Source organism: Bos taurus, chromosome 2 (assembly GCF_002263795.3).
Source record: "Bos taurus isolate L1 Dominette 01449 registration number 42190680 breed Hereford chromosome 2, ARS-UCD2.0, whole genome shotgun sequence".
In the NCBI taxonomy this organism is placed as follows: domain Eukaryota; kingdom Metazoa; phylum Chordata; class Mammalia; order Artiodactyla; family Bovidae; genus Bos; species Bos taurus.
In genome coordinates, this window is record NC_037329.1 from 47,077,647 (window position 1) to 47,102,813 (window position 25,167).

The following is a 25,167-nucleotide window of genomic DNA, read 5'->3' on the forward strand; positions in this document are numbered from 1 at the left end:
AAACTGCCTGCCAAGGAGCAATGAAGCAGAGCCCTAGCAATTCTTTCAACAAGCTACCGAGAGTGGAAGGCTAATTTAATGGGGCAGGGCCAAGCGCATTTAACAAACTGCACATCTGTAAGATGGAAATAAGCTGTCTTCATCTTCAGCAGTAACTCTCCTTGCTAAGGAGCTCCAAAATAGTGTTGAAGCCTTTCTCCCTCTCGGTGTGTAGCTGCCAATGAATTTGTTTCCATCTGCAGAAAAGAGGCTGGCAAAACATGAAGCTTTACCTAGCACCACTGGAGCCACCAGAGCCATGAATGGAAAAACTCGAGCAGCATCTGATTCCTTTCCTGGAGAAAAGACACAAGGAATCATGTCTACTTGGCCTTAGCCTACACACTTTTTCCAAGTTTCTTTCCCCTTACCCCAAAGGAAATCAAATCATGTCACACGGAAGGTGAGTCCATTTCCACATCAACCTTTTGGGTGTAAGTGTGTACCAGGAAGCCTGGACTCCACCTAGAATGTTGCTTTTATTTGCTGCACTCGGGGTGTCTCACTAAGCCTGGAAAAGGCAGCCTACTAGTCTGACTAGTAAAGTTTTGGGGGATAAGTAAGAGCAAAAAACACAGAGAGTGGCCAAAAAGGATTGATGATGAAAATAATTCCTTCCAAGAGAAAAGTATCTGAGAAAAATCCACAGAATTAGAGACTCCTAGAGTGACAGCACTTCTGGGTATCATTTTAGCCTCTTCTTTGTGATTTGAAGATGAGGAAACCGAGACCAAGAGAGGAAGTGACATGTCCCAAATTACACAGTATGTGGCAGCAAAGCGGTGTATCACAGGTCCTTTCCAGATGGTTAGGCTGCCTCTTCTAGAAACGGAATCGTGAGCCATCAGCTATGCTGCAGAAAACCAAATAAAACAGGGCAGACAAGAGTTTGAGTTATCATATCCAAAGAAGAGCCATGTTTGAAATGCAGGTCATCGGGGGGTCTCACTCGGTCTTCCTCTAGACAATTTCCTGTGAGACTATTCAAGTCACTTAAGAGACAGACTTAACACTCAGCAATCTTGAGCTCTCTGTTGCCCTCATTGCTGACAGCTCTCCCATCCTTCAGTCATCAAACTTACGGAGAAGTGCCACTGACCAGACACATGGCCCACACCCACATTTTCTTTGGGGGCCTGCAGACAGGTAACAGGTACATTCAACTTATAAACTATTGCAGGATACTGACAACCCTCAAATGATTAGCAGCCTACATCACCTTCCCACTATGCTATCTTCCTTCTTTATCTCCTTCCTTCTTTATCTCATACTTTGTCAATCTGTCTCTTTTTCCCCTCCCTCTTTCTCATCTTTTCTCAGTCCTGGCAGCACAACTAAGAGAGTTGTTTAGACCTGTTGATAACTGATGGGAAATAAAATAAGAAATTGCTGCTTGCCACAATGAAGTTAGAACACTCCCTCACACCATACACAAAAATAAATTCAAAATGGCTTGAAGACTTAAATATAGGATATGATACCATAAAACTCCTAGAGGAAAACACAGGCAAAATATTCTCTGACATAAATCATAGAAAGGTTTTCTTAGTTCAGTCTCCCAAGGCAATAGAAATGAAAGCAAAAATAAATGAGACCTAATCAGACTTATAAGCTTTTGCATAGCAAAGAAAACCATTAACAAAAGACAACCTAAGGACTGGGAAAAAATATGTGCAAAAGAGGCAACTGACAAAGGCTTAATTTCCAAAATATACGAACAGCTCATACAGCTCAATAACAAAAAAAAACAACCCAATCAAAGAATGGGCAGAAGACTTAAATATGGACTTTCTCCAAAGAAGACATACAGATGGCCAACACAAGAAATGATGTTCAACTTTGCTACTTATTAAAGAAATGCAAATCAAAACCACAATGAAGGATCACCTCACACCAGTCAGAATGGCCATCATCAAAAAGTCTACAAATAATAAATGCTGGAGAGGGTATGGGAAAAAAAAAAGAACCCTCTTACATCGTTCATGGCGATGTAAATTGGTGCAACCACTATGGAGAACAGTACGGAGGTTCTTCATGAAACTAAACACAGAGTTGCCATATGAGCCAATAATCCCAGTCCTGGGCTATATCCAGAGAAAATGCAAATTCAAAGAGTTACATGCACCCTAATGTCCATAGAAGTACTATTTACAATAGCCCATACATGGAAGCAATATAAATGTCCATCAATAGATGAATGGATCAAGAATGTGTGTGTGTACACACACACATATACACACGATGGAATATTACCCAGCCCTAAAGAAGAATGAAATAATGCCATTTGCAGCAAGGGAGGGACCTAGAGATTATCATGCTAAATGAATTAAGTCACAAAGAGAAAGACAAATATCATATGATATCACTTATATGTGGAATCTAAAATATGACACAAACGAACTTATTTACAAAACAGACACGGACTCACACAGAAAACAAACTATGGTTACCAAAGGGAAAGGGGGCGGGGGGATAAATTGGGAGTTTGGGATCAGCAGACACAGACTACTATACATAAAAGTAGATAAACAACAAGGTCCTACTGTATAGCACTGGGAAGTACATTCAATATCTTATAATAGATCATAATGGAAAAGAATATGAAAAAGCATACACACACACACATATCTCTGTATGTATATATATGTGCATGTGTATATACACACACACAAAACTGAATTACTTTGCTGTACACCGGAAACTAACAGCATTTTAAATCAACTTTATTTGAATTTTAAAAAAAGAAATTGCTGCTTATCTTCAATGAACAGAAGTACAAGATTAGGACTGAGAGCTGTTTGAAGTACATTCCTGTTAAAAACATTGAGGAAGCTACAACATAAAAGTACTTGAGATGAAATGAATCCAGGATCACAAATTAAGATCAACAACCACCTCTACATTGAAACATTACAAGACACAGCTCAGTATCAAAAGTTCTTTCATAAAAAGTCGATATGATTACAAGAAGATACAGAAATCACAGTATTTAACAGATGTGCACGCAGCATAATCCCCAAGATTAATGAAACGCCGGATCACCACTATTTAATATAGTTTTCGCTAAGCACGAGTAGCTCATACGGTAAGGATTTGTAGTTCAATCAAAATATCTTCTCTGCATCCACTTGTGAACATAATACTCACAACATCCATGTGATTAACAAAAGCAGCCTAGTCCAGGAGGGTTGCCAAAGGCAGGCAGCAGTGTGGCATATCTAAACAAATGAACATGGAAAGGTATCATTATGACTGATGTTGTAGACAATTGGGATAAAAGGCTTTTATAGTAAGTAAGAGGCTTTGGCAGGGGACAAGTCTTAAAGAGGTCCTTAGGCTCAGTAACCTTTCCCAGCCACAAACCAGATACAAGAAAGATCCAGACTTCCGACAGTGTCCTCCTGTCCCCAGGCAGAAATATCCAAAGAATGTAGACAGAGTGGATGCAAATTTTCAGCAGTGGTGGGAACAGGAGAGAGCACAGGCAATGCTCCTCTTTCCAATCCCAGAGAATCACTTAATTCAGCCCTGCTATAACCAGGTGGCTCAGTGGGTAAAAATTCACCTGCCAATGCAGGAGACACAGGAGATGTGGGTTCGATCACTGGGTGGGAAAGATCCCCTGGAGGAGGGCATGGAAACCCATTCCAATATTCTTTCTTGGAGATTCCCGTGGACAGAGAAGCCTGGTGGGCTGCAGTAGTTCATCAGGTCACAAAGAATCGGACACAACTGAGCACATATGCACACATAACTTAGTGGGACCAGGCCACCCTCTCTTTTTCATAAGTGGAAACCTTTGGTTTTTGAGCAAGCACCTTGAACTTTACCTCCAGGTATAAAAAAGAACTTGCCAGGTACCTAAGATGGATGACTAACTTTCATCCCTCCTTGATTAATCACTCCATGGATGTCTGCCTAAATAAAGACTCATTATCGAATGGCTACAAGACAGAAGCCAAAACACGCTGATGTCCAAATTAAAACAGTTGGCTCTTCCTCTTTCTCCTCCCCTTAAAAGCATATTTAAAGGTTTTTTCCCCCCTAGAACAATACAATGCAATACATCAGGAAATCTGCCATTTTAGAAGAAGGGGCTGGAGGAAAGGTCAGCGGAGAGATACAGACGAAGTCTTCAGCGGGAGACTCATAGATGGAGCGGGGCCTGGCTGTGTCTTAGAGAAACCCAAAGCACAGAAATATAAGGCTTGACCTAAAATGTGGAGGGAGAAGAGCAGCTGTTCGGGGTCCTGGTCCAATAGGCCTTTCAAAGGAATACAGAGAAGGGGTGCATTCCTTATATTTGAGCATAAGGCCTAAAGCACCCAGGCTCCTGGATCAAAGGTGAGGGCCTCTGATGGAGCAGAAGCAGGAGTCCAGGGAGGAAAAAACAAACAGAACAAAGAGCCACTTTGTTCACAATAGGAAAATCCATGTCAAGAAGGACTGCCATTGTTGTTCAGTCACTTAGTCAAGTCTGACTCTTTGTGACCCCAGGGACTGTAGCCCGCCAGGCTTCCCTGTCCTTCACCATCTCCTGGAGTTTGCTCAAACTCATGTCCATTGAACTGGTGATGCCACCCAACCATCTCATCATCTGCTGCCCCCTTCTCATCCTGCTCTCAATCTTTCCCAGCATCAGGGTCTTTTCCAATGAGTCGGCTCTTGATATCAGGTGACCAAAATATTGGAGCTTCAGCAGCAATCCTTCCAGTGAATATTCAGGGTTGATTTCTTTTAGGACTGACTGGTTTTATCTCTTTTCTATCCAAGGGATTCTCAAGAGTCTTCTCCAGCACCAGAGGTTTGAAAAGTGAAAGTGAAAGTTGCTCAGTTGTGTCCAACTCTTTGCGAGCCCATGGACTGTACAGTCCATGGAATTCTCCAGGTCAGAATACTGGAGTGGGTAGCCTTTTCTCTTTTCTAGGGGATCTTCCCAACCCAGGGATCAAACCCAGGTCTCCCGCATTACAGGTGGATTCTTTACCAGCTGAGCCACAAGGGAAGCTCACCAGAGGTTTGAAAGCATCAATTCTTTGGCACTCAGCCTTCTTCATGATTCAACTATCACATCTGTACATAACTTCTGGAAAAAACATAGCTTTGACTACAAGGACCTTAGTTGGCAAAGTGATATCTGGGACCATGGCAAAAATATGAGACAAAAAAATGAGACAATGTTTTTTGTGGTCAGCATGTTAGCCCTCTGAGTCAGGTACCTGTCTGAATGTCTCTTTCTTTGTCCTTCCCAGATACTCTAGCCCTGCTGGTAGGTCCTGAGCCAATCCATTCAACAGCCAAGATTTATAGAGCTCCTGGCTTGCACCAGGAATTGAGTTAGAAATGAAGTATGCAGAGAAGCATTCTACGGGTTCTCTGCTCCGAAGATACAAAGAGCAGAAAGAAATGAAAGCTGGATGGAATCTACCAGCTTTATCTATTTCATCATGAGCACTAACAGTTGCAGAAGCTGTCAACATCACAGAAAAAGCCTTATGATTCTATAAAGCACTTCATACTCCCCATTCCTCCTTCAAAAAGTAACTTCCCCCACCAAGTAGATATAAAGGTTCTCACACAATGGAGCTGCATTCCCTTGACTGGAAGATTGTGTCCAGTTAAAAACTAAGAGGAGGAAACTCCTGGAACTTATTAGTGATTTATATCTCTGTATGAAGGAGTTAACTACCTGAACTGCTCCCTTTGGGATGGATGCAGAGTCTGAGGGTTGGTTCCCTAAAAGATGTACAGAGTATATGTACATGCAGAGGTCAGCCCAGGCCTGCCACCTGTCCTAATTCTTTCAGGCCACACTCCCAAAAAACATCCTGTTTGCTATTTTTTATATATTCTCAAGTTCAGAAAATTATTCTTGCTCTGAAGTAATTTCACATGCTGTAACTCTTAGATTTTCTTTTTTTGTTAGTGTCTTAGAAGTCTTGCGCTTAGTAACTCAGTGATGTCTGACTCTTTGCGACACTATGGACTGTAGCCTGCCAGGTTCCTCTGTCCAAGGGGACTTCCCAGGCAAGAATACTGAGGTGGGTTGCTATGCCCTCCTCCAGGGGATCTTCCCAACCCAGGGATCAAACCCAGGTCTCCCGCATTGCAGGCGGATTCTTTACCATCTGGGCCACCAGGGAAGTCCCTTAGAAGTCTAGAAGAGATCAATTTAAAGAACCTTCCTAAACATATGGATTTTGGTTATTCTTGTCTTGCATGTCCCCAGTATATAACTAGCAGAGGCTTCCATGTATTTGAAGGGTATCCCGTATATGCTGAAAGCATGCAGTAGATCTCAAAACTCCATACAACCCTTTGCTATTCAAAGGCAAAGGTTTCTCCCCTGTGACGTTCTCCCTGTGAATTCTCCCTTCCTCTCCTTTGTGAAGTTCAGGCAGGTGGCCTATATAATTTTCACCAGATTTTCTTCTGGAGTATAATCAAGGGCATTAGAAAACTAGGCAACATTAAAAGTCAAGCTGTCTCAAGAAAAAAAAAAAAAAAAAAGGCAAGTGATGCGGCATGTCCATAGCATCTGACCAATGAGCAGATCTTTAACTTTCTACAACACGTCTTTTTGCTATTTTGTTAGTACAAATGTCTCTGTAATTGAAATTCTGACATGTTGAAAAGACAAAATTTAGGAACTGTTTCACATGCAAAGATTCTCTTATCATTGTTCATTTGAAACACTGAGTACCTTACACATTTCTTTCAATGATCTCTACCCAGATGAGACAAGAACACGAAAGACTGCCTTGATTTCTTTTAAAAAAAATTTTTTTTTATGTGTACCATTTTTAAGTCTTCATTGAATTTGTTACAATATTACTTCTGTTTTATGTCTTGGTTTTTGGCCACAAAGCATGTGGGATCTTAGCCCTCCAACCAGGAATTCAACCTGTACCTCCTGCATTGGAAGGTGAAGTCTTAACCACTGGACTGCCAGGGAAGTCCCAAAATTGCCTTAACAATAAATAAAAGCCATTTCTATCCTTCACTTTCCATCCTGGGAGACACGTGTAATTACAGCAGCTATTCATCAATAACAGAAAGGGAGAAGTGGTACCAATAATGAGAACCAAGATAAGGAATCTGTTTTCAGAAAATATCTTTAAAGTCCATGATTTGGATCTATAAGGTGAACCAAACAACTTGCTCTGCTAATTAAGACTTATCTATCAGGAGATTTCAAATGCTATTTGAAGGTACATCCCTAAAATGTCACAGTTACCCAGATCTCTGTCAAGCTACCTGGAAAAATGTAATTCAATTCTAGAAAATTATCACATGGTTAAGTGTAGCCAGATTACTGGGAGAAATATCAATAAACTCAGATATGCAGATGATACCATCCTTATGGCAGAAAGCGAAGAGGAACTAAAGAGCCTCTTAAAAGTGAAAGAGGAGAGTGAAAAAGTTGGCTTAAAGCTCAACATTCAGAAAACTAAGATCACGGCATCCAGTCTCATCACTTCATGGCAAGTAGATGGGGAAAGAGTGGAAACAATGGCTGACTTTATTTTGGGGGGCTCCAAAATCACTGCAGATGGTGATTGCAGCCATGAACTTAAAAGACTCTTACTCCCTGGAAGGAAAGTTATAACCTAGACAGCATATTAAAAAGCAGAGACATTACTTTGTCAACAAAGGTCCGTCTTGTCAAGGCTACCGTCTCGTCAAGGCTATGGTTTTCCCAGTAGTCATGTATGGATATGAGAGTTGGATTATAAAGAAAGCTGAGCACTGAAGAATTGATGCTTTTGAACTGTGGTGTTGGAGAAGACTCTTAAGGGTCCCTTGGACTGCAAGGAGATCCAACCAGTCCATCCTAAAGGAGATCAGTTCTGGGTGTTCATTGGAAGGACTAATGTTGAAGCTGAAGCTCCAATACTTTGGCCACCCGATGGGAAGAGCTGACTCATTTGAAAATACCCTGATGCTGGGAAAGATTGAGGGCAAGAGGAGAAGGGGACAACAGAGGATGAGATGGTTGGATGGCATCACCGACTCAATGGACATGGGTTTGGGTAAATTCTGGCAGTTGGTGATGGATAGGGAGGCCTGGTGTGCTGGGGTTCATGGAGTCGCAAAGAGCTGGACACAACTGAGCGACTGAACTGAACTGAAGTGTAGCCAGATGTAAAAAGAAAAATAATCTGGGAGATCAAGATGACAGAATATTAGAAATGGAATGCACTTCCTCCCCACAAATACATCAAAAATACTTCTACATATTAAACAACTCTCATAGAATACCTACTGAATGCTGGCAAAAGATGTCATACAACCTAAGCTGCAAGAAAGATCACTAAATAACCAGATACTAAAAAAAAAAACTTCCTGCAAACAAAAGGCCAGGACCAGATGGCTTCACTGAGGAATTCTACCAAATGTACAAAGAGGAACTGACACCTATCTTTCTCAAAATCTTCCTAAAGACTGAAGAGAAGGGAACACTCTGAATGTCATTCTATGAAGCCACTATTACCCTTATACCAAAACCAAAGACACTACCAAAAATAGAAAATTAGAGACCAACATCTTTGATGAATATAGATGCAAAAATTCTCAACAAATATTAGGAAACCAAATGTAACAACACATTAAAAAAAAAAGGATCATATGCCACACTCAACTTGGATTCATCCTACGGTCACAAGGATGGCTCAACATATGCAAATCAATGTGATATACCATGTCAACAAAAGAAAAAACAAAAATCACATTACCATCTCAACAAATTCAGAGAAAGTATTTGAATAAAATTTAATATCCATTCATGACAAAAACTCTTACCAAAGCAGATATAATGGGAACATATCTCAACATCATAAACTCTATTTATGACAAATTCATAGCCAACATAATATTTAACTGTGACAAGCTGAAAGCCCTCCACTAAAATCTGGAACAGGACAAGGATGCCCACTCTCACTATTTCTATTCAGCACAGTACTAGGAGTCCTAGCTACAGCAATCAGATAAGAAAAAGAAATAAAAGATACCCCAACTGGAAGGGAAGAGGTAAAATTGTCATTATATGCAGATAACATGATGCTATATACAGAAAATCCTAAAGACTTCACACAAAAACTTCTAGAACTGATAAATGAATTCATCAAGGAAGCAGGATACGAGATTAACATTCAGAAATCTGTTCCACTCCTTTACAATGACAATGAAGTATCAGAATGAGAATGTTTAAAAAAAAATCCTTTTTAAAATCACATTTAAAAATGCCTAGGAATAAACCCAATCAAGGAGGTGAAAGACTTATATGCTAAGAACTATAAAATACAGATAACAGAAACTGAAGATGATTCAAAGAAATGTAAAGATATACCATGCTCTTGTATTGGAAAAATTAATACTGCTAAAATGGCCATACTACTGAGAGCAATCTACAGATTTAATACAATCCCTATCAAATTATCCATGACACTTTTCACAGAACTAGAATAAATAATCTTAAATTTTATATGAACCACAAAAGACTCAGAATTGTCAAAGCAATCCTGAGGAAAAAGAACAGAGCTGGAGTCATAACCCTTCTGGCCTTCAGGTAATACTACAAGGCTACCGTAATCAAAACAGTGTGGTATTGGCACAAAAATAAACATACAGATTAATGAAACAGAATAGAATCCAAAAATAAACCCACACACTTACAGTCAATTACTTTTCAACAGAGGAGGCAAGAATATACAACAAAGAAAAGATACTCTCTTCAGAAAGTGGAGTTGGGAAAGTTGGACAGTCACATGTAAATCAATGAAGTTAGAGCACTCCCTCACAGCATATACAAAAATACATTCAAACTGGCTTAAATACTTAAGAAATAACACCATAAGCTCCTAGAAGAGAATGTAGATGAAACATTCTCTAACATAAATTGTAGCAATATTTTAATAGTCAGACTCCCAAGGCAAAAGAAATAAAAGCAAAAATAAATGGGACCTAAACAAACTTATAAGTGTTTGCACAGCAAAGAAACCATTAACAAAAAGATAACTTGCAGAATGGGGGAAAATATTTGCAGATGATGCTACCAAAAAAAAGGGGGGGTTAATATCCAAAATATACAGCCCATAAAACTCAATAACCACCAAAAAAAATCAATCAAAAATGGGCAAAAGATCTAAATAGACATTTCTCCAAAGAAGACATACAGATATCCAATAGGCACATGAAAGGATACTTAACATTGCTAATTATCAGAGAAATAAAAATCAGAACTATACTGAGGTATCACCTCCCATTAGTCAGAATGGTCATCATCAAAAAGTCTGCAAATAATAAATGCTGGAGAGGGTGTGGAGAAAAGGGAAACTTCCTCTACTGTTGGTGGGAATATAAGCTGGTTCAGCCACTATGGAAAACAATATGGAGGTTTCTCAAAAATCTAAAAACAGCATTGCTACATGATCCAGCAATCCCACTCCCGGGCATATATCTAGAGAAAGCTAATTCAAAAAGGTGCAATGTTCATAGTAGCACTGTTTACCATAGTTCAGATACGGAAGCAACCTAAGTGTCCATTGACAGATGAATGGATAAGAAGATGTGATACGTCTGTGTATATCCACACATAGACACATATACATACAAACACACACAATGGAATATTATTCAGCCATAAAAAATAATGCCATTTGCAGCAGCATGAATGTACCTAGAGATTATCATACTAACTGAAGTCAGAGAAAGATGAATATCATATCACTTATATGTGGAATCTAAAAAAAAAAACACAAGTGAACTTATTTACACAACACAAACAGACTCACAGACACAGAAAACAAACTTGTTACCAAAGGGGAAAGAGCAGGGAGGGATAGATTAGGAGCTTTTAATTAATTAGGATCTTGTAAGACCCACAAGAGCCTACTGTATAGCATGGGGAACTTTATTCAATATCTTGTAATAATCTATAATGGAAAAGAATCCAAAAATATAAATACATGAATACATATATATCAGATTGTACATATATGTGTGTGTGTGTATACATATCACTTTGCTGTATACCAGACACACAACATTGTAAATCAACTAAACTTCAATAAAAAAATAAAAATTTAAAAAGAAAAATAAGATACAAACCTGATTTTCAAGAAGCAAATGCTGGCAATACCATATTCATGTGGAAAGAGCAACTTGAAAAATGGGTCTTTTTCTTTTAAATAAATAAATCAGTTGAATGCATATGTTACATGAAAATGAACCTCTTAAAGAAATTAAAACCCCAAATATATGATTCTATTTTTTCCTTAAAAAATACTCATTTGCCTATGTAGTACTGTATTTTGAAGACACACTCCTAACCAACGACCTCAGAGTAATCAGTACAGTAAAAGAAGATCATAAGTTAGTTAGTGTGTGAAACACTAGGTGATTAGCACACCTTTATACCTCAGAAGCCAAAAGTAGTCCCACGGATCAGCCTACTCTTACACACACACGTTAGCAATAACCAAGAGGCATCAAGGAACTGGGGCATCCTATCGAGAGATTAGTCAGATTTTCTACTTATATCCCATATTCTGAGAGGCCCTCCTGCTACAATATTACAAGGTCCAGATAAATAGAAAAGCAAACTTTATAATGCATTTCTGACCATCAAAGAAAGTAAAGAAAATATTTAAAAGGAGTGGAAAGAAAATGGAAAGCAAAGGGAGGGAGGGAGGAACAGGGAAGAAGTTTAAGGTAAATTCAAAATCGTAACTTGCAAGCACATACATTAGTCAAGATCACTCTGGAAGAAGACGCTGTTCAGTCTCTGACATCAGAGACTGAACTCCCATCCCTCATATGATGGGGTAGCTGGGTCTGAGGCTTGTGCATTAAGCTGGGACCCATGAAAGTAGCTTATGTAGTCCCAGGTCCATCCTGTCCCATAAGGACATAAGAAATGCACATTTTCTCTGGAGGAAAGCTTTCAACTTAAGCCCTTAATACTACTGTAAATTAAATCAAATACAAACTCTCAGAAAAAAATATTCCTCAAAACATGAAGCAACATAAATCAGAGTGACCAGAAACAATAAACAACAGAAAGTGTTAGTCACTCAGTCGTGTCCGACTCTATGCGATCCCATGGACTGTCCATGGAATTCTCCAGAAAAGAATACTGGAGTGGGTAGCCAGTCCCTTCTCTAGGGGATCTTCCCAACCCAGGGATCGAACCTGAGTCTCCTGCATTGCAGGCAGATTATTTACCTTCTGATTATTTACCTGCAAACAATAGAACTATACCCTCTATTACCAGTATTTAACGTTCTTAGATACAGAATAATTCTGTATATAAAATAATTCACATAATAAGATATGGATTAAAAAATACTCTCCATTTAGATAACTGAAGTAATACTACAGAATGCCAAAGACAATAATAATATTACAAAAAGCAGCCACAAAAAATTTCAACAATTAGACTGAAAGCAGACCTCTAACCAGTGACAACTGAAGCAGAAGCAGAAGATAGAAGTTATCTTCCAAGTGCTAGGAGGAAATAACTAGAAATCCCAGTGAAGCTATTTTTTAAGAATGAAAGCATTTTCCTCTAAACAAAAACTGAGACTTTATTATCAACATAACTTTACTAAAGAAATGTTTAAAAGATATGTTTTAGAAAAGAAAATGAACCCAAAGAAATGTTGAAATGCAAGAAATGGTGAACAGAAAACTTGGTAAATATCTAGGTAACTTTGGTAACCATAACTTTGTTTTCTATGTCTGTGAGTCTGTTTCTGTCTTGTAAATAAGTCATTTGTATATTTTAGATTCCACAAATAAATGATATCATATGGTATTTGTCTTTTCTTTCTGACTTATATCACTTAATTAATCATCTCCAGATCCATTCATGTTGCTGCAAATGGCAATATTTCATTCTTTTATGGTGAGTAATATTCCATTATTTACACACACACACAGATACACATATCATGTTTTATCCACTCATCTGTTGATGGACATTTAGGTCGCTGCCATGTCTGGGCTACTGTAGATCGAGTGGCTATGAACATTAAGGTACATGTGTCTTTTCAAATCAGACCTTTCATCTTTTCCCAGATACATGCCCAGAAACGGGATTGCTGGATCACATGTAACACTATGTTAGGAAATGAGAATGCAAACTCACTGATACAGAGAACAGACTGCTGGTTACCAGAGACGGTGGGAAGGTGGTGGTATTAGACACAAGAGGTCAAAAGCTACAAACTTCCAGTTATAAAACAAATAAGTCCTGGGAATGTAATTTACAACATGGTGACTACACTTAACAATACCATATCGCATATCTGTAAGTTGCTGAGAAAGTAATTCTTAGAAGTTCTCATCACAAGGAGAAAAAATTATAACTATGTACAGGGAAAGATATCAACTAGACTTACTGCGTGATTATTTCATAATACATACAAATATCCAATCATTATGTTGTACACTTAAAGCTAATATAATGTTGAAAAGTGTGAAAATGTTAGTTGCTCAGTCATGCTCGACTCTTTGCAACCCCACAGACTGTAGCCCACCAGGCTCTTTTGTCCATGGAATTCTCCAGGCAAGAATACTGGAGTGTGTTGCCATTTCCTACTCCAGGGAACCTTCTACACCCAGGGATCGAACCCAGGTCTCCTGCATTGCAGGCAGATTCTTTACCATTTGACCACCAGGGAAGCCCATTCTGGAGTGGGTTGCCATTTCCTACTCCAAGGGATCGTCCCAACCCAGGGATCGAACCTGCGTCTCTTACGTCTCCGGCATTGGCAGGTGAATTCTCCATCACAAGCGTCACCTAGGAAGCCCCAGTATAGTGTTATATGTCAATTATACCTCAGGAAAAAAGAGAGGCTGATGAGTTACAATACTCTAAGGTGCTGTGTCATTTGGAAGAGAGGTTATGATACGAATTAACTCCATTCTCAGTAGGGGAAAGGAGCATGGCCTTAATCCACCTGAACGTCCCCTCATACCCAAGACTTACTCTTCTTAGTTGTAATCTAAGCTGGAAGGGGCTGGGGGTGAGACCAGCAGATCTGATGCATTTCCTGACAGAACAGAATTCTGGGTGGGTTCCCTGAGAGCAGAGGAAGAGCCCTGAGCAAAGAAAAGGCCTGGAGGAGAAGGAAAGGCCGAGAGTCTGGGCAGCCGAACTTTCAGCTGTCTCCAAAGTAATCTACTTACCCTGACCTGCAGGCTGGGTGTGGCTATGTTTGTGGAGGGCTTTGTAGGGGCTGGGCGTTGTTTGACTATAGCAAACAGGCTTAGAGATGAGTGATTTGTAAAGTTATTGCAAGGACTGGTAGGCAAGGATGTGTTTGAGTTTCTGGGTTTTGCCAATCAAAAGGTATTGAGAAGAGAAAGGTTTACGTTCAACTGGGAAAGCCCAATTTCCTCCTGGAATGTTTCTGTTAGATGCAGTCTGACCTCATCCACCCCGATAAATGTTCTTATTTCTTGGGAAAATAAAAATCACAGCCCATACCTTCCTTCTTCAAAGGCTTCCTTGCAACCTGGTTATTTAGTTGCGGTCTTGCTCAGTATTAGGGTCAGCATCCAGGAAAACAACCTAAAGAAGCTTCTTGTGGTCATTTCTTTATCATGTTTCATGACAACCTGGGCAATGAGACTTAAAGGGGGAGAAGGAGGTGGGAAGAGGAGCAGAGGAGCAGCATTGTAAGTGGAACGCTAACCTGTGGAATGTAGGTTCCCTTTTAATCCTAAAGCAAACAGTAGAAAGGTCAATAGACAAGGAAGAAACTGCAGGACTCGTTTCAATGCCAGCTCCAAATTATTTATAAACTATCTATTATTCAGATTATCTCTCTCTCTGATGAAGTCCATTTGAAGAATTAGTGAGTGGTGACAGTAGTTAATAATTGCCCTGTTACCATAACTTTAGAAGCATGAGAAGTGATTCTACCCTGGAGAGCTGCTAAGAACAAAAGGTGTTGCCTAGCTGAGACTAGCAGGCTACTTCAGCATGCACACCTGCCCATGGGATCATATGACCCTTCAGTCACATAATGTGGGGTTTTTTTGGTTTGCTTTTTTTTTTCAGCTTTTAATTGGAGGAACATCGCTTTACAATGTTATGTTGGTTTCTGCCATACAACAACACGAATCAGCCATAATTATACATATATGCCCTCCCTCTTGAGCCTCGCTCCCCTATTCCACCCCTCTAGGTCATCACAGAGCACATAACATGTTTTATAACCCCTGCCCAAAGGACAGACCTGTGAACTTAATATCAAACACACTATTTCCTGATTTCCCAACTTGCCTGTAGTTGCCCTGAGTGTTGTTCACTATCTGCTATGGGCACAGAGAAGACAATGCCCAGTGAAAACATTACAAAGTATTTCCCAGCCCCAAAGAGGACTATGTATTGGTAACCCCAAGGAGTCCTGCATTCAAAATCAACATTATTGAAGGGGCAGCACAGTGAGGAATTAAAGAGATATCTTTAATATTTTCAACCAATGAAATTAATATTTTAGAAAATCAGTCAGCAAATATTTACAAGATTTAATCATGCTATATACTTGGTTATGACAGAAACATGTAGAACGGCCCTTGGATTTCATATAAAAGAGACCCAAACTGAAAAAGCACAAAGCAAATGAGCCAGAGGGATTCCATTGGCTGATGTATCTCCTAAATATGAGCTCTTAAATAAACCAAAACCTCATGAATTCTTGGGGTGAAGATTCATAAAGTCTTCATAGGGTTAAAAGAGATAATTGCAAAATTCCTTCCTTCCTTCCTCTCTCCCTTATCCAGTGCACAGAGGCTGAGATTACCAGTCTAGTGTTCCTAACTCCACTGAGTAATTGTCCAACTTGAACTATATACAGATATTTTAAAAGAAAAATGTGTCCTCAAATCTCCCAGTGTTGACTATTGTTTTTAGTGTGTTTTTTAGAAAACAACCAAAATAAAACCAAGTACGAAATCTTTAGATGTATCACCTTTAACCAATACAAACCAAAGCACGTGTAGAAATGAATACAACCCAACTACAAAACCATTAGCACCCAAGCACTGTTTACAACAGCCAAGATATGGAAGCTACCTACAATAAATGCCTGTCAACAGAGGAATAAAGAAGATGTGGTGTGTGTGTATATATACACCCAATATATATATATACACACACAAATGGACTATTACTCAGCCATAAAAAATAATGAAATAATATCATTTGTGGCAACATGGATGGACTTAGAGATTATCATATTAAGTATACAAAGATAAGTATCATATGGTATCACTTACATGCAGAATCTTAAAAAAATGATACAAATGAACTTATTTACCAAATGGAAATAGACTCAGAGGCATAGAAAATACTTATGGTTACCAAAGGGGAAAGGGCAAGAGGAGGTAGGGATAAGTTAGAAGTTGAGCATTAACAGATACAAAGTACTCTACATAAAAAAGACACAACAGGGACCTGCTGTGTACCAGAAGGAACTATATTCAGTATGTTGCAATAAACTATAATGCAAAAGAAGCTGAAAAAGAATTACATGTGTGTGTGATAGTATATATACTATATATTCTGTGCACTATATATGGTGTATAGTCTATTTACAGCAGAGCAATTCATATATTTATATACACACCAGAAACTAACACAACATTGTAAATCAACTATACGTCAATAAAAATTTCAAAGTACATAAATAAAACCAATAGCATCCCAAATAGTATGAATAAAACATACTACATGATGTTCCGCTGAAACCACACTGCTGCCCAAATGAAGACTTATGTGGTGCTGGTCACTGAGTGCTGTAGAACGGGGCCCTACTGAGCTCAGCGAGCATTTACCTCCACATTCAGTGCAATGACTGTGCTCTCCACCACTTTCCCCACTGGAACTACTGTGAAACCTTTCTTCATCAAACCTGCTCTGTCAGCATTTGGTCTTTAAATATAAATAGTACTTTGGCATCAAATTAATTCAACTCTGACTTTTCTTAAGAGCCCTCTACATTTATTTTGGTTTGACTTGACACTAATTTGAACACGAACCAAAAACCTAAAGGCAGGCGGAGACACAAAAACCATGTCACAGTGCTTAGTTATAAGACAGTTATCCAAAGATATAGAATTATGTCTAAATTTTTACTGCTATCCAAAGTGAAGCAACATTTTAAAATTCTTATGGAAGAATCACAAACCCCCAAGGTCTACAAATGCTCACACTCACCTTCCAATGTAAGAAATGCCCTGTGGAATGCTGTGACCAAGTTCTTACAAATAATCTGCCCTTAATGTGTCCTTGAAACTAAGAACATACTTGGATCAGAACCATGAGGGGTGAGGTTAGGAGCTGAAGGAGAGGTGGAACAGCTAGGATATAGGGTAAAATCAGAGTTGACATAAGATAATAACAAAAATTGCCAAGGAGCAAACACAGAGCCCAGCAGAGATGTGAGTTGTTCCCACTAGTGCCGAGTGCTCTTTCTGAGGCCCCATGCTCTCTCACTAAGTTTTCATAATAAAGAAAATGCAGTATTTAAGAGCTTTCTCAGAGACTACAGTTTATTTTTTAATTAATTTTATTGGAACATGTGTCTTTACAATGTTGTGCTCATTTCTACCATTCACTTTCTAGCAAAGTCAATCAGCTATATGTACACATATGTCCCCTCTTTTTTGGACTTCCTTCCTGTTTATCTCACCACAGAACATTGAGTCCCCTGCGCTATACAGTGGTTCTCGTTAGTTATTTATTTTATACATAGCAGTGTATATATGTCAATCCCAACCTCCCCTTCCCTTGCATCCATTTGTTTGTTCTCTATGTCTGCGTCTCTACTTCTTCCTTGGAAATAGGTTCATCTGTACCATTTTTCTGGGCTTTCCTGGTGGCTCATAGCATTTTTCTGGATTCCACATATATGTGTTAAAATACAATATTTGTTTTACTCTTTCTGACTTACTTCACTCTGTATGACAGTCTCTAGGTCCATCCACATCTCTACAAATGACCCAATTCCATTCTTTTTTGTGGCTAATGTTCCATTGTATATATGTATCACATCTTCTTTATCCATTCCTCTGCTGATGGACATTTAGGTTACTTCCATGCCCTGGTTATTGTAAATAGTGCTGTAATGAACACTGGGGGTACGTGTTGGCTTTCTCTGGGTATATGCCTAGTAGTGGGATTGCTGGGTCCCAGTTGGTAGTTCTAGTTTTAGTTTTTTAAGGAACCTCCATACTGTTCTCCATAAGACTATAGTTTAGAGAGATCTGAAACATAATCCAAACTTGAAAATAGGCCTTGTAGTGCCATTGAGAGAAAGTTCCCACCATTGTGTTAGTTTTTAGTCATCTGCATCTTTGCCTCCACTAGCCTGAGATCCACTGTCTACACTGCTCTGCGGCCTGGGAAGGCAATCCCTGTAAACTGAATCACCCAGGTTCCTGAATCAGCTGACTTCTGGTTGGGTTGGGCCAGTGGAAGCCCTGGTAGGAGATGAGAGCAAGGGAGGAGAGGGAAGCTGGGGTGCTTCTTTCCACTCCCGGCATGCTCATCACCAGTGCTGGAAACTGCATCCCTCCACAGACCAGCAGGCATTCACTTCCTCCACTGCAGCTCTGAGTGCTCTCGAAACACTTTCAGTGCAGGGCAGGCCACAGTTTCCCACTGTTGTAGTTTCTTGTTGGTTCTCTCACCTCACACACTTCTATGAGCCGCCCTTCACTTAATTCTCTTCATTTGAACCAATGAGGTGAAGTTCGTGTGTCCTGCTGGGATCATTACTGATACAATCATTAAATCTGGTCAGACAAATCAGTACTATATGAACCTCTAGGTGATGATTAGACTCTCAAAAATTAAGATTAAAAAAAATCACATCATCTATGAGAAAAGCACTCACCATCTATCAGGAAGATAATCAAATAAACTGTAAAACTGGCCTTGACCTTCTAAGTTGATAGTGAAATTTTCAGCTTAAGAAAAACAATAATTTAGGGGGGAAAAAAGCTATATTCATGACAAAGTTGACTACATTTTCATCTACAGCAGAGGAAATTTTGGAAACAACCTTAGATGTCTAATAGTAATGCAACAGTTGAATTATGATAAATGAACTTGATGGATTATGATGTTACCATGATATATTATTATAATTAAGATTTTGTAGTAGCAAACAATAGTAAGCAAAATGGATTTGAACATCTGAATTTTCATTATGTAAGAACAAATGTGCATTCGCCTAAACATTCATAGGTGAAACAGAGTTAAAGAATCCGCCTGCTAATGCAGGAGATGTGAGTTCAATCCTGGGGTTGGGAAGATCCTCTGGAAGAGAAAATAGCAACAACATTCCAGTATTCCTGACTGGAAAATTCCACGGACAGAGGAGCCTGGTGGGCTACAGTCCATGGGGTCACAAAGAGTTAGACACGACTGAACACGCACATAAACATTCGATAAAATTTCACAAAACTAAATCCCATGTTGGAGGATTCAAATTCAATTTCTTCTCTGAAATATCCTTAGAAGAAAAACAAAGGGCATAATACTCAGGATTCAGGGCTACACCTGGTGACAAGAGAGGAGCATTCTGGGAGATCAAGGCTCCTCCGACTCTATGCTGCTCTCCAATCCACAAACAGCCTTGAGCAGAACACTGAACTTCAGTCTCCATTTTTTTTCCCTCTGCAATAGGACTGACTACTGTCCTACTCACAAGAATGCAAAGTCAATGAAACCTAACAGGACTGAAAAATATTTTTTTGCTTTCCTGAACCTGCTCAGAAGAAGAGGAAGGCAACAGAGGAGGAGACGGTTGAATGGCATAGCTGACTCAATGGGCATGAACTTGGGCAAAATCTGGGAAATACTGAGGGACAGGGAAGCCTGGCATGCTGCAGTCCCTGGGGTCATAGTCGGACACGACTTGGCGACTGAACAACAACAACCTGCCTCACTGTATACAGTGACTGTACATGCTGACTCTAGCTGGGACAATGTAAAGCGAAGGCATTTGCTCACATTTTGTGGTGCAGGCCTTGTGAGCTCTGTTTCAGAGGCTGAGCAGTTTCATTAGAAACTGGTAAGATGAACATCGTCATTTGGGGGCCTTCATCGCATGTTTTTAAATATGTTTCATGCTCCTCCTTGAAGAGATTCTATCTAGCAGAGTGATAACAGATAGATGGCTGTGACCTTCTTCAAATTAACTCCTTTCACAATGAAATCAGGGCTTTAGCTGCTGGTGTCTGTGGGCTGGGTGCCAAGGTGCTGTAACGAGGGTTACATATCGTCCCCCACCCGACTCAGTTCACTATTAATGTGCTAATACCCCCAGAAAACATGCTGAGAGAGGAGAAATCCGAAAGAAACATGCTATTCCCATTCCCAAGGTGTATTTTCTTCAAACAGCAGTTGTCAAAAAGGCAATGTCTTTGTGCTGAAGACAAATATGACACCATATCAACATTACAACAAAATGCTTTTACAGGCATTAAGCTCTTTATGCTTTAATTTTAAACCGATGATTTGATATCTTCCTGAATTACACATTTTAGCAGAGTTTCCTAGTCTAAAACATTTATTGGTCTAGAATATATATCACCTTGAAATACTGCCATTCCTATTTCATAGCCAAGTGGATGATAATTTTCTTTAATTACACATTAATTCCAATGTATTACCTGCATAGGCAGTTATTGTTTTAACAGGGTAAGGATTAATGGGCAGGTGTTCTGCTATAATTTCACTGAAGAAGAAATACAGAAATTATACATGATTCATTTTCTTATTTCTCCAAGCTGAATAATATGAATAACACTTCCACCTTACATTTATAAAGCACTTTTCTTTTTCAAAGTGCTTTTGTATCTGGAATTACATTTTCCTAGATCTTTTACCCTTGACAAATCCTTCCAGATAACACACAACTCTGCAGTTTTTCAACTCTCTCTCAGCCATATATTTTATGTATGCGTGCATTTATAATATATCAATGGAATATGGTGAGAGGTAATAGAATAACCACAACCTTTACAGAAGACACATCTGGGTTCAAGTCTCAGCTTAACCACCTATTACATGTGTGCTGTGCATGTGCTAAGTTGCTTCAATCGTATCCGACTCTTTGCGCCACCATGGACTGTAGCTTGCCAGGCTCCTCTGTCCATGGGATTTTCCTGGCAAGAATACTGGAGTAGGTTGCCATTTCCTCTTCCATGGGAATCTTCCCAGAGATCAAACCAGCATCTTTTACATCTCCTGCATTAGCAGGCGGGTTCTTTACCACTAGCGCCAGCTGGGAAGCCCTACCTATGACATGATCTTAGGTGAATTACTATGAGCATCAGTTGTGGCAGATTTTAAATGGGGATAATATCACCTTCCATCAATGGCTACTGGCAAGACTAGATAAGATGTAACTTATGAAAAGAGTCTGACATGCAGCAGACACTCAGTAAATAAAACATACTGCTGTTATTAGCAGCTATTTTACTCTGTCAAACATTGTCTTGCTCCTGATTTATTTTCTTCAAAACATCTGGATTCACAGAAATTTAATGAAGTAGAATATCAAGAATAACAAAGTTAGTCTCAGAAAGTATACCAAAAGTACCACATCAGCACACTCTTGGACACCTTCTGTATGGAGGGCTCTTTCCCAGCCAATAGTCTGCAAAACCTCATCCACCTCATTTATATCTGACTGTAAGGTTAACAGGACTGTGGATAAACCCTAGTGCTAATTATCTGGCTTTCCAGTTTTCTAAGTTTAAAAGTATAGTGAGACGGGGAGGGAGATGGGAGGGAGGTTCTAAAGGGAGGGGATATATGTATACCTATGGTTGATTCGTGTGAGGTTTGACAGAAAACAGCAAAATTCTGTAAAGCAATTATCCTTCAATAAAAATAATTTTTTTAAAGTATACACTTGAATAAATTTTATGTATTCAAGCTCTTTGATTGCTGTGGGAGCGAGCCTCCACAATGGCCCTCAATGACCTCACCTCCTGGTAATCATATTCTTGGCAGTGCTCTCCCCTTCCTCCAACACAGACACACTGAAGCAAGGGCTGGTTTATTACACAACTAATAGAATTAGGTGGAAATGATAATATATGACTCCTTAGGCTATGTCATAAAAAACATTGGAGTTTCTGCCTTGTCTCTGCGATCACCTGCTCTAGGGAAAGTCAAACACTGTGTCGTGAGGACACTCAAGTCATTCCATGAAGAGGGACCAACTTGCCAGCACAGCTGGCAGCTACATGAGTCACCTTAGACATTAACCCTCTAGCCTCCGTCAGGCCTTCAGATGACTGCAGCCCTGGCCAACAGCAGACTACAATGTCACTGGAAACTCTCATACAGAATCTCCCAGCCAAGCTACTTCAGAATGCCTGAACCACAGAAACCATGAGAGATAATTAATGACTGTTGGTGTTTTAAGGAACTAAGTTTTGGGGGGTGCTGTTACACTGCAATAGATTATTATTACACTAACCAGGGTAATTTGGCAATAATATGAATTGGAATAACGTAGCCCCTTCACTGTAAAACTACATAATCCAAAGAACATGTAGATGAACAACACATCCCTCCTATGCATGAGAAAGTGGCTTTAAAGCAAACACTCCTTTCACTTTTTAAGCATCATTACATCACACATCATAAGCTAATCCCCTAAATCTGACACTAACTTCAAAAGCCTAAAAAAATAACATATTTGATTACATAAAAATGGGTAAAATGTCTAAATGGACAAACTTAATTATCATTAAGTAAAAATTTAATGATAACGAGGAAAATCATCAGCAATGTAGGCTAGACAGAGGCTAGGCTAGTTTCTCAAAGGATCTGACATCGAATTATCCATTTGACCATGAAAACTTCCCAACAAAGTATATAGAGAAGTTATTTGAAGCTCCATTTGCAGATGTGAAAATTGAAACAAGTTTAAACAATTTATCTAGTTAATGGCAATATCTAATTCACTGTAACAAGGATAGTCTCCCAACAATATGAGCTTTCTTTCCACAAGTCTATGCTTAACTTGGGGGAAAAAAATCATTAGCATCATTGATATCTGTGGTCATTATGGTATACATAATACATACCACAGAGCATAACACAACATGATTCTCTAAGTACCTTGCACAAAAGATGACCCCTTGAAATAGCTGGGATCAGTCTCTTCAGACATGTTCTTGGCAATGATTGGCTGACACCTGAACTGAAAGTCAATGGGGCTTACTTAGGAGGGAAGGCTTAGGTTCTCCTAATAACACTTCAGGCTTCTTTCTCTGCATCTGTCACTGAAGATTAGCCCTCAGAGTAGCACTGTGTGAACCCCCTTCATGCTAAAAACGAACTTTAAATTTCAACATTCCCTACAGTCCTAATTTCCAGGCTGCTGACAGCTGAGCTTTTACAGAGAACAGCCTTGATGACTTCTGTGTTAAGCCTTGGGGCACAATTTCCTTTTCTCAGCTATGTGGGGTCTTGATATGGTTTTAGGACAGCAGGAAAGAGCTGTATAGGGATTTTTTAAAGTAGTTACTTAATTCAGCAGCAAAAAAATGCTAACATTTTTCAAAAAGAAATATATAGCCAAACCCTGGATTCCTAGATCAAAATGAAATATTGACTGGCATTGACATAGAAGAATTTATAAGACTTTTCTCCAAAGTTATTCAGAAAAAAAGAGTTGAAAGAGCAATTAGCCATAAGCTCTTATTTTTTTCTTTTAATTCCTAAATTCCATACTGTAATCCTTGATTTAGAAGTTGGTGTGTGAGTAAGGTACTAAGTAACAGCTTCAGATGCTATCAGGTCAGCCCTTTGAAGAAGCTCTTTTAAGAATTCTGCCCACAGCTCTCCTTCCCTTTGCTTTATTGTGTTTTCTGAGGGAAAGAGAAAGGAATTAAATTTCTAGCGTCAAGAAAAATGCATGCTGTGAGTGCTAAGTTGCTTTAGTCATGTCCCACTCTTTGTGATCCTAAGGACTGTAGCCTGCCAGACTCCTCTGTCCACGGGATTCTCCAGGCAAGAATACTGGAGTGGGTTGTCATGCCCTCCTCCAGGGGATCTTCCAGACCCAGGGATCAAACCCATGATTCCTACGTCTCCTGCACTGACAGGCGGGGTTCTTTACCACTAGCGCCATCTGGGGCACATACCCAAATCTGACAGTAGTCAACCCGTTACTATTTCATCTTGGAAATGAACAATGATTTTTTTTTTTCAGTCCACAACCCTACATCTTCTCAATACCTTATATAGCAAAGATACCCTATCTAGTAAAGTTAATTGGTCCCTGAAAAAGTAACCTTGTAGTTCACTCCAGGAAACCACCTAAACTCACTTTTTGTCCTTGTCAGTAAAAGCCCTACCCCAAGAGCGGAGAAGGCTCCCAGATGTTTGTCATAAGGGAAAGAATATGAGGATATGTGAGTTTTAGTCCCAGATCACTTACTAGCTGCTAAAAAAAAACACTAGAGAATATGTTGAGATTCAAATGGAATAATACACATAAAAGGACTATTCACTTGAATAGAGTCTGTAGCATATTTTACCTAATATGACTCCCCCTGGCCTATAACAGGCAGCCATAGATAACACTGCCCCCAAACCAGAACAGAAAACTTCACTGTGGAGGGGTCTGTCTTTCCATCCTCAATGTTATTTATCTTTCTCAACTTCATGGCAGAATTTAAATCTGGAAGTTAACCTGGATATCCTTTTAATCTCACTGGAACGCCATTCTATTTCCCAGCCTAAAATACAACTCTCAGCAAAACCACCCAGGAGCACTATCAGTTCAGTTCAGTTGCTCAGTCGTGTCCGACTCTTTGCGACCCCATGAATCGCAGCACGCCAGGCCTCCCTGTCCATCACCAACTCCCGGAGTTCACTCAGACTCACGTCCATCGAGTCGGTGATGCCATCCAGCCATCTCATACTCTGTCGTCCCCTTCTCCTCCTGCCCCCAATCCCTCCCAGCATCAGGGTCTTTTCCAATGAGCACTATAGAGTCCTGTGAAAACATGTAAAGGTTCTGCATTCCTCAAATAGGGGGATCATATAATGTATCCTCCACTTCTGAAAGATAAAGGGGA

The 25,167-nt window shown here is 39.5% G+C and overlaps 1 protein-coding gene across 2 annotated transcripts in view; it reads right to left on the minus strand.

The window, feature by feature from the left end:
* LYPD6B (LY6/PLAUR domain containing 6B) overlaps window positions 1–25,167 on the minus strand; it is a 237,378-nt gene that overhangs the window by 115,216 nt on the left and 96,995 nt on the right. Inside the window, exon 1 of one of the 2 annotated variants that reach the window (XM_059880188.1) lies at window positions 3,187–3,337. The exons of the other annotated variant lie outside the window; for it this stretch is intronic. The gene's annotated coding sequence lies outside the window, so the exon portion shown is untranslated. Of the gene's footprint in view, window positions 1–3,186; window positions 3,338–25,167 lie in introns of those variants that run through there. 2 annotated transcript variants of the gene reach the window in all.